A 10,424-nucleotide genomic window follows, 5' to 3' on the forward strand; every position below is an offset into this window, starting at 1 on the left:
GAGGTGGGAATGGGGATTTTGCAATATCCTTCCCCTGCCACGCCCACCAAGCCACACCACATCCACTAAGCCACGCCCACAGAACCAGTAGTAAAAAAAATTGGATTTTACCACTGGTATTAATATTCAGCCCGACAAAAAGTTTGGTTGTCAGTTCTATCAACAACCCTGGCCCCAAGTTTAATGATCCTGGTTTACGATGTTCTCTCTTCTAGTTTCTCTTAAGAGGATATAGTCCCGTGGAGTCAGTGCTGAGTTCCCATCAAACTCCAAAGCCTGGTTAAATTGCTTAAGCAGCCCTCATTCTGCCTGGAGCAGAATTTTAATTTTTAACATTGCTTCTGATCATAATACATGTAGATTGCAAAATAAATCCCCATTTCACAAAGCTCCAACACCCATTGCCTCTTCTGTTTCTTGTGGCATTTGCTGGGATGTGTTATTCCCATAGTTGGCATGCTCACCATCTTCAAAGTCTCTGGAACCCATTATGGATTTCCTGATAGGTTCAGCGCATTACAGGATTCTAGGATATTGGGGGGACGGGACGGTGGAGAGAACGGAAATAGATGTGTGACTTCAGAATGCACCCCCCTGCTTTTTCGTACTTTTGATATGATTTCCAAAGATAGTATTTCTATCCTGTTAAAACAAATGGCCGACGTGTCATTAATGCTAAAATAAGTTTTACATTTAAAAAAAAAAAAACATCCACCCAATAGTTGAAATAAAAAATAAAAAGTATTAGAGCTTTGCAAAATGGAATAAGATCATTTTCTTTTTGGAACCATTGCATTTTTGCCAGGCCCTTGTCAGACATACAATATAGATGACCAGGCTGAGCCCAAATGCATCATCAGTCGTGAATCTCTTTGTGCCCACAGGAGATCTAAGTGCAGCCCACTGTGAATTCCTGTGACTCTTACCTATTGCCAATTTGCTTGGACTGTTAATAGTTCAGATTCTGGTAGAGAGCTTAGGCTTGCAATAAATCTATATACTCATTTGAACTGGATCTTCCTGATATCTCCAGCACTTCATTCACAGTTACCTCCAATCCTCAGACACCAGAAGATGGCCCAACCTGTTGCAAGGAAGTACACTATATATTTTTAAATGGCATATAGTAAATGTCCAGCTATTGTTTGAGATTGACATTAATTATGCCACTGGGTTCCATATGGAATATACACTCGGGGGGGGGGGAATGGAAATATCCTTCGCCTTCCATATAAAAATGTATGGACATGGCATAATATAACATCTCTGGCTCTCTTCTGTGAGAGTTTAAAGGAAGATAGACTCTGTACAGTGTAGCATTCTGATACACTGGTTTAAATATAATGAAAGTGTATGCTTCTTACTTAAGTTTGGGTCTTGGAAGAATGTCACTATCAATATGGAAGACGCTTGCCCTGGCCAGTATTTCCTTAATGTCTACAATGATACTGTTAAACTTTGCTGTTATCAAGTTTGTGCCAATGGGTTGATATTGCAGAGGACCTTTACTGATTTTGTCCTTGAGGTAAAAATTGTAATACACAATTTTTATTATCCCTAACCATCATGATTGACAGTAAATGGGGATTGAAGTCTGGCAAAAGAGGAGTCCTGGGTGGGGAAGCACACAAGGGAAAGAAACTTGAGGGGTTTGGTAAGCAGCCTCAATGGATATAAGACAGTAAAAAGAAGCAGAATTAAAAAAACAGTAATCCAACAGAGAATAAACTGCCTGAAATATGATGATTGGATAATAAAACGTGCTACATTAATATATCACTCGGGACGAGCCAGTTTGGTGAAATGATTAAGGCAACAAGCTAGAAACCAGGAGACCATGATGTCTAGCCCTTCCTTAGATATAAAGCCAACTGTGTGACTTTGGGCCAGCCCCTTTCTCTCAGCCCTAAGAAGCAGGCAATGGTAAACCACTTCTGATAAATCTTGCCAAGAAAGCAGGGATTTGTCCAGAAAGTTTCTAAGAATTCAACATGATGAAATGGAAAGAAAAAAAAATCATATTGGGAAATCAATGGGTAAAGGGCAATTGAGAAAAAACTTCTAAGTCAACAACTAAATAAATGGAAGGTCAGATGGGTGATAAAAGAAGCATGTGGTCAAACAATACAGTTATTTTGGATCCTGGGAAAATCAGTTTCTTTCTTGTTCTTATTGGGTTGGTTTATTGAACAGGTTTGTAGAAGTTAGTACATCCTTTGCTTCAATTTAGTGATTCTTCAAAGATGAAGATCTTGCCCTTTGAAAAATTAGCTATTATTGAGGGGAATCATATAGTCTTATACCTGTAGTTTCTTGGGAGGCCAATAGCTGGGTCTTTATTGTAATCACCCTTCTCTATATTAATGGCATAGTTGGCCTGGCTAGTACCTTTGGATTGTTAATATCAGGAGTTATTCATGTGAAAACAGCCTGAGAAGAGGAAAAGGTAATATCCATTGCAGCTTACATTTTTAGGGTATATCAATTCTCCAAACTTCCTCCTCCTCAATTATCTGAGTATTTCCACTTGTGGTATATATTTAGTATTCGTTTGCCTACATGAAGTATGAGCGTAGCATCTCTAAATATCTCTGTAGGCAGATTGCAAGCTAGACTGATTGTATCGTAACTCCTATTTTAAGCATTTCTTCTTTGAAAGTTATTCAGTATCAGTTCTCATTATCTTCCAGATTTTGTATCAAGAATTAATGTGACTGACTGCAATGCAGTCCACGTAAGTGTACGTCACTTTCATGAGGAAGTCCCAACTGTGCACCATCATTGCCAGTCTGTATTCTCCTTCCCATTATTTAATTCTTAATGTGGAATTAAATAACTGCACTGCAGTTTACACTGAACCCGAGTATTGTGCTATTGGCAGTTACTTACACATGATGAAATGTGAAAGCTAAGCCACAAAAGTCACTAGACCACAAAAAGATTTAGTAATCTGCCCACATATGTAGCTATTTTATCAATTTAACAGAATAACAGAGTTGGAAGGGACCTTGGAGGTCTTTTAGTCCAACCCCCTGCTCAAGCAGGAAATCCTATACAATTTCAGACAAATGGTTGTCCAATCTCTTCTTAAAAACTTTCAATGTTGAAACATTCACAACTTCTGGAGGCAAGCCATTTGACTGATTAATTATGCTAACTGTCAGGAAACTTCTCCTTGGTTTTAGATTGGTTCTCTCCTTGATTAATTTCCATTCCTTGCTTCGTGTCCTATCTTCTGGTGCTTTGGAGAATAAGTTGACTCCCTAATTTGTGGTATAATGAATCCGTACTAGATAGCGCTGGCACTCAGTTTTCGAAAGATCTCTTGCCTCGTTACTTGGGAAATATGGTTTTTATTTTCCAAAGGTAAACAAACAGCTAGACGCAAGTTAAAATGAAAGTTCATGATTTGTTGTGCTGTTTCCCATTAAATACTTGAGAAAACAGTTCATGTCAAGATATGAGTTAAAAACCAAATGAATGATCTGGTTGTTTTTACACAGTGCCCTGGTAGATGGTAGCACCTGGTTAATCTGATTGCTTTTTTGAAGGATTAACCAGTGTAGCTGAAGCTAGAGTTGGGATGGATTTATTACAATTGTCTGCTTAGTACAGGATCCATTAAAATAGGGGTGTCAAACTCGCGGCCCGCAGGCCAGATGCATCACATGCTGGCCCCGCCCGGTTTAGCGAAGGGGAAAAAAGTCCGATACATCACGTGACACTACCATGACACTGCGAGTTTGGCACCCCTGCATTAGAACATTTTTGATCACCAGCCAAGTTTTTCTGTTTGAAGATTTTCAATGAAGCAGCACTTAACCATGTTATGTGGCAAAAATTTCTCTGGTTGAAAGCTCACATGGTTTTGAAATTTCTCCTGACGTCTAGTCTGAACCTACTTCCTTTTAGTTTCAACCCATTTATTGAGGTCCTTCTTTCTGGGGCAATAGAAAGAAGTCCACTTCCTCTTTGTGATATTTGAAGACTGATCATATCTCCCAATAAAGGAGACTATTTGTAGCTTAGGGTTGACATGAAGGGTCCTTGGTGCTCTCTGAGCTTGTTTGTTTTCTTGGAGATGTTTCATTACCCAAACTAAGTACCATAATCGGTGCTACTAGCTACTAACACTAATGATGTTGCCGAGTTTGGGTAATGAAATGTCCGCAAGAAAACAAGCAAACTCACCAAGGACCCCAATCATATCTCCCTTTGATTGTGTCGTATTTATTTTATTTATTTATTTTTGTCACAACATCATATAAAAAGGATTATATAGTATATAAACATATATATGAGTAAATATTAGGAGGTATAAGCATCAATATATATATAGGAAGAAGAAAAGAAAAGAAAAAAAAGAAAAGAAAAACAATAGGACAGGAACGGTAGGCACGTTTGTGCGCTTATGCACGCCCCTTATGGTCCTCTTAGGAATGGGGTGAGGTCAATAGTAGAAAGTTTTTGGTTGAAGCTTTTAGGATTATGGGAAGAGACCACAGAGTCAGGTAAAGTATTCCAAGCACTGATGATTCTGTTACAGAAGTCATATTTTCTGCAATCTAGATTAAAGCGGTTGACATTAAGTTTAAATCTGTTGGTTGCTCTTGTATTGTTACAATTAAAGCTGAAGTAGTCTTTAACAGGAAGGACATTACAGTAGATGATTCTATGAGTTAAACTTAGGTCTTGTCGAAGGCGACGGAGTTCCAAGTTTTCTAAGCCTAGGATTTCAAGTCTGGTGGGATAAGGTATTTTGTTGTTTTCAGAGGAATGGGGAACTCTTCTTGTAAAATATTTCTGGACTCGCTCAATTGTATTGATGTATGCAAGCTAAACATAGACAGGGTTCTTCAATCATTCATTAAAAAGTTTAAAATCCATCCAGCTCCCTTACATTCTGGTAGCCTTCCTGATAGCTTTCTTCTGAATTTGCTCCAATCTGTCCCTCTTCTTTTTTGTATATGTTTTATTTGCAGTTTTCTTTTAACAACCAACATATCTTGTGGATAGTGTAATGACTGGGTCAATACATTTTTTACACAGTGCTGACAGCAATAATACAATTACATATACATAGTTTTTATCTTCCAACTTCTAACCTTAATATGCTCATTATAATTATAATATATTCTTTTATATATCAATATATATAATACTTTTTTCCCAATTTGTACTTATTCCCCCCCTTCATATTCACCTCTTTATCTTTAAACAGTACTATTCTGTCTTTATGATACTTTATCGCTTTCTCCAAAATATATATTTAAACATCAATTACATTTCTTCATACAGTGTGTTTGTTGATCCCTGTTAAGTCATCAATATTTTAAGTATTACTCAATTTCCACCATATTTCCAATATCTCAGTTTTCTATAAATGCTAATAAAACCAATTTTTAATAAAATTTAATCGATCCTGGGATTCTATCTCTAAGTCCCCTGAATTTGTAATCCTTAAAAGCTATGGATTCCAATATATTATTTACATCATTAGTCATAATAATACATTTAAATATGCCTCCTAACTGTTTCCCACCTCCTAACCTTAGTATATTTGTAGTTATAATAAATTCTATTATATATTTATATATATGTTACTGTTTTCCCAATTTATACTTTCTATTTGTTTCTAGGTGTTCGGTGATTCGTTGCTTGATTATCTTTTCCAGAATCTTCCCCGGTATTGAGGTCAGACTGATAGGTCTGTAGTTTCCTGGATCTGTTTTTTTTTCTTGTAGCTTATTTTGATTTGCCTCCTCCCCTATTCCTTCTGATTTCTCATCTGTCTTCTGAATATTTTGTTCCCACCATTTGCTGAGGGTCTTCTACACTCACTTCTTTATCTTTGAACATCTCCTTATGATTCTTTGTCACACTTTCATAAAAACTTTTAGCTATCATTAACATTTCTTCATAGAACTTTATTGTCTACTGCTGAGTCATTTTGTGCCAAATTAATATATTAAAAATTACTCAGTGTATCTCTAATATTCCAGTATCCTAATATCTAAAAACTCCAACAAAGTCAATTATTAATAAAATTTAATCGATCCTGGGATTCTATCTCTAAGTCCCTGAATTTGTAATCCTTAAAAGCTATAAATTTATACTTTTTATTTGTTTCTATTAGTTTTTAATACAATCACAATATTACAAAATATTATGTCTCTATCCGTCATCTCTCAGCCTTTTTAGAATTTAATCATTTATTGACTTTTTGGTGATTCTTTTATATTTCTCACTTGGGATCCTATATTTCTTTCTAACATTTTTACACAGTGCCCTGGTAGATGGTAGCACCTGGTTAATCTGATTGCTTTTTTGAAGGATTAACCAGTGTAGCTGAAGCTAGAGTTGGGATGGATTTATTACAATTGTCTGCTTAGTACAGGATCCATTAAAATAGGGGTGTCAAACTCGCGGCCCGCAGGCCAGATGCATCACATGCTGGCCCCGCCCGGTTTAGCGAAGGGGAAAAAAGTCCGATACATCACGTGACACTACCATGACACTGCGAGTTTGGCACCCCTGCATTAGAACATTTTTGATCACCAGCCAAGTTTTTCTGTTTGAAGATTTTCAATGAAGCAGCACTTAACCATGTTATGTGGCAAAAATTTCTCTGGTTGAAAGCTCACATGGTTTTGAAATTTCTCCTGACGTCTAGTCTGAACCTACTTCCTTTTAGTTTCAACCCATTTATTGAGGTCCTTCTTTCTGGGGCAATAGAAAGAAGTCCACTTCCTCTTTGTGATATTTGAAGACTGATCATATCTCCCAATAAAGGAGACTATTTGTAGCTTAGGGTTGACATGAAGGGTCCTTGGTGCTCTCTGAGCTTGTTTGTTTTCTTGGAGATGTTTCATTACCCAAACTAAGTACCATAATCGGTGCTACTAGCTACTAACACTAATGATGTTGCCGAGTTTGGGTAATGAAATGTCCGCAAGAAAACAAGCAAACTCACCAAGGACCCCAATCATATCTCCCTTTGATTGTGTCGTATTTATTTTATTTATTTATTTTTGTCACAACATCATATAAAAAGGATTATATAGTATATAAACATATATATGAGTAAATATTAGGAGGTATAAGCATCAATATATATATAGGAAGAAGAAAAGAAAAGAAAAAAAACAAAAACAAAAACAATAGGACAGGAACGGTAGGCACGTTTGTGCGCTTATGCACGCCCCTTATGGTCCTCTTAGGAATGGGGTGAGGTCAATAGTAGAAAGTTTTTGGTTGAAGCTTTTAGGATTATGGGAAGAGACCACAGAGTCAGGTAAAGTATTCCAAGCACTGATGATTCTGTTACAGAAGTCATATTTTCTGCAATCTAGATTAAAGCGGTTAACATTAAGTTTAAATCTGTTGGTTGCTCTTGTATTGTTACAATTAAAGCTGAAGTAGTCTTTAACAGGAAGGACATTACAGTAGATGATTCTATGAGTTAAACTTAGGTCTTGTCGAAGGCGACGGAGTTCCAAGTTTTCTAAGCCTAGGATTTCAAGTCTGGTGGGATAAGGTATTTTGTTGTTTTCAGAGGAATGGAGAACTCTTCTTGTAAAATATTTCTGGACTCGCTCAATTGTATTGATGTATGCAAGCTAAACATAGACAGGGTTCTTCAATCATTCATTAAAAAGTTTAAAATCCATCCAGCTCCCTTACATTCTGGTAGCCTTCCTGATAGCTTTCTTCTGAATTTGCTCCAATCTGTCCCTCTTCTTTTTTGTATATGTTTTATTTGCAGTTTTCCTTTAACAGCCAACATATTTTGTAGATAGTGTAATGACTGGGTCAATATATTTTTTACATAGTACTGACAGCAATAATATAATTACATATACATAGTTTTTAACTTCAAATATCTAACCTTAATATACTCATTATAATTATAATATATTCTTTTATATATAATATATATAATACTATTTTTGCAATTTGTACTTATTCCCCCCCCTTCATATTCACCTCTTTATCTTTAAACAATACTATTCTGTCTTTATGATACTTTATCGCTTTCTCCAAAATATATATTTAAACATCAATTACATTTCTTCATACAGTGTGTTTGTTGATCCCTGTTAAGTCATCAATATTTTAAGTATTACTCAATTTCCACCATATTTCCAATATCTCAGTTTTCTATAAATGCTAATAAAACCATTTTTTAATAAAATTTAATCGATCCTGGGATTCTATCTCTAAGTCCCCTGAATTTGTAATCCTTAAAAGCTATGGATTCCAATATATTATTTACATCATTAGTCATAATAATACATTTAAATATGCCTCCTAACTGTTTCCCACCTCCTAACCTTAGTATATTTGTAGTTATAATAAATTCTATTATATATTTATATATATGTTACTGTTTTCCCAATTTATACTTTCTATTTGTTTCTCTTAGTTTTTAATACAATCACAGTAATACAAAATATTATGTCTCTATCCGTCATCTCTCAGCCATTTTAGAATTTTATCATTTATTGACTTTTTGGTGATTCTTTTATATTTTTCTCTTGGGATCCTATATTTCTTTCTAACATTTTTACATAGACTAAATGTTCCCTCTGCCTTACTCCTAATCTCCTTCTGCTGCATCATTTGGATACCCATCCATAACCCTTTCATTATTTTTGCGAAGTCTTCCTTTTTCTTTCTGTGCTATTGTAAACTCTTAAGGGATTATCTATTTGATTCTTAGTATTTATTGTTATTGTCTTTTCACTGTTTTTGTTTTCTTGTAGCTTATTTTGATTTGCCTCCTCCCCTATTCCTTCTGATTTCTCATCTGTCTTCTGAATATTTTGTTCCCACCATTTGCTGAGGGTCTTCTACACTCACTTCTTTATCTTTGAACATCTCCTTATGATTCTTTGTCACACTTTCATAAAAACTTTTAGCTATCATTAACATTTCTTCATAGAACTTTATTGTCTACTGCTGAGTCATTTTGTGCCAAATTAATATATTAAAAATTACTCAGTGTATCTCTAATATTCCAGTATCCTAATATCTAAAAACTCCAACAGTCAATTATTATTAAAATTTATCAATCCCAGAATTATTCCTCCAACTTTGTAGTCCTTAAAAGCTATAAATTTATACTTTACAGTCTTTATAGATTCCAGTTTACACCTTCCCAATTGTCCAAATTTTAGAGTCTTATTTGTCTTTACTTCTTTTTCTCTTCTTTTTTTAATCACTTTTCTTCTTTTTCTTCTTCTTTTGCCTTGTAGTATTATTATTATTATTATTATTATTTATTATATTTGTATACCGCCCATCTCCCGAAGGACTCAGGGCGGTTCACAGTCAAAAACAACAGAAAAACATATAATACATAAAAAGCTAAAAGAATAGACAGTTAAATTCAATTGATGCTCTAACTTTTAAATACAAATTTAAAACCTCATTTAAACCCTTTTTTTTAAAATCCCAAGTTTAAAACTACGTTCAAGCTAGTCCTGCTCTTCGAAACAGCAGCGTCTTCAGCTCACGGCGGAAGGACTTGAGATCGGGGAGTTGACGAAGCCCCAGAGGAAGCTCGTTCCAGAGGGTAGGGGCCCCCACAGAAGGCCCTCCCCTAGAGGTCGCCAGCCGACATTGTTTAGCTGACGGTATCCGGAGGCCTCTCTGTGAGAGCGCACTGGTCGGTGAGAGGCTAATGGTGGCAGTAGGCGGTCCCGTAAATATCCCGGTCCTAGGCCATGGGCGTTTTAAAGGTGATAACAAGTACCTTGAAGTGAACCCGGAAGACCACTGGGAGCCAGTGCAGATTACGCAGGAGGGTGTCACATGGGAGCCAAAGGTGCTCCTCTATCACCAGCGCAGCCGCATTCTGGACCAGTTGGAGTCTCCGGGTACCCTTCAAGGGAGCCCCATGTGAGAGCATTACAGTAGTCCAGGCGGGATGTAACCAGGGCATGAGCAACCGTGCATAAGGCAGCCCGATCCAGAAAGGCGTAACTGGCGTATCAGGCGAACCTGATGAAAAGCTCCCTGGTGACGGCTATCATATGATCTTCAAAGACAGCCGTGCATCCAGGAGGGCCCAGATTACGAGCCCTTTCCGTGGGGGCCAATAGTTCGCCCCAATGGTCAGTGATGGAATTAGTTGACTGTACCGGGCGCCGGCATCCACAGCCACTCGGTCTTGGTGGGATTAAGTCTGAGTCTGTTCCTCCCCATCCAAACCCGTCGGCCTCCAGGCACTGGGACATCATTTCAACAGCCTCGTTGGGGTGGTTAGGGGTGGAAATATAGAGCTGGGTATCATCAGCGTATAGATGACAACTCACCCCAAAACCACGGATGATCTCACCCAGCGGCTTCATATAGATGTTGAACAGAAGAGGCGAGAGGACCGACCCTGAGGCACCCCACATAAGAGGCGCCTTGGGGTC

The sequence above is a fragment of the Ahaetulla prasina genome, chromosome 3 (assembly GCF_028640845.1).
Source record: "Ahaetulla prasina isolate Xishuangbanna chromosome 3, ASM2864084v1, whole genome shotgun sequence".
NCBI lineage: Eukaryota > Metazoa > Chordata > Lepidosauria > Squamata > Colubridae > Ahaetulla > Ahaetulla prasina.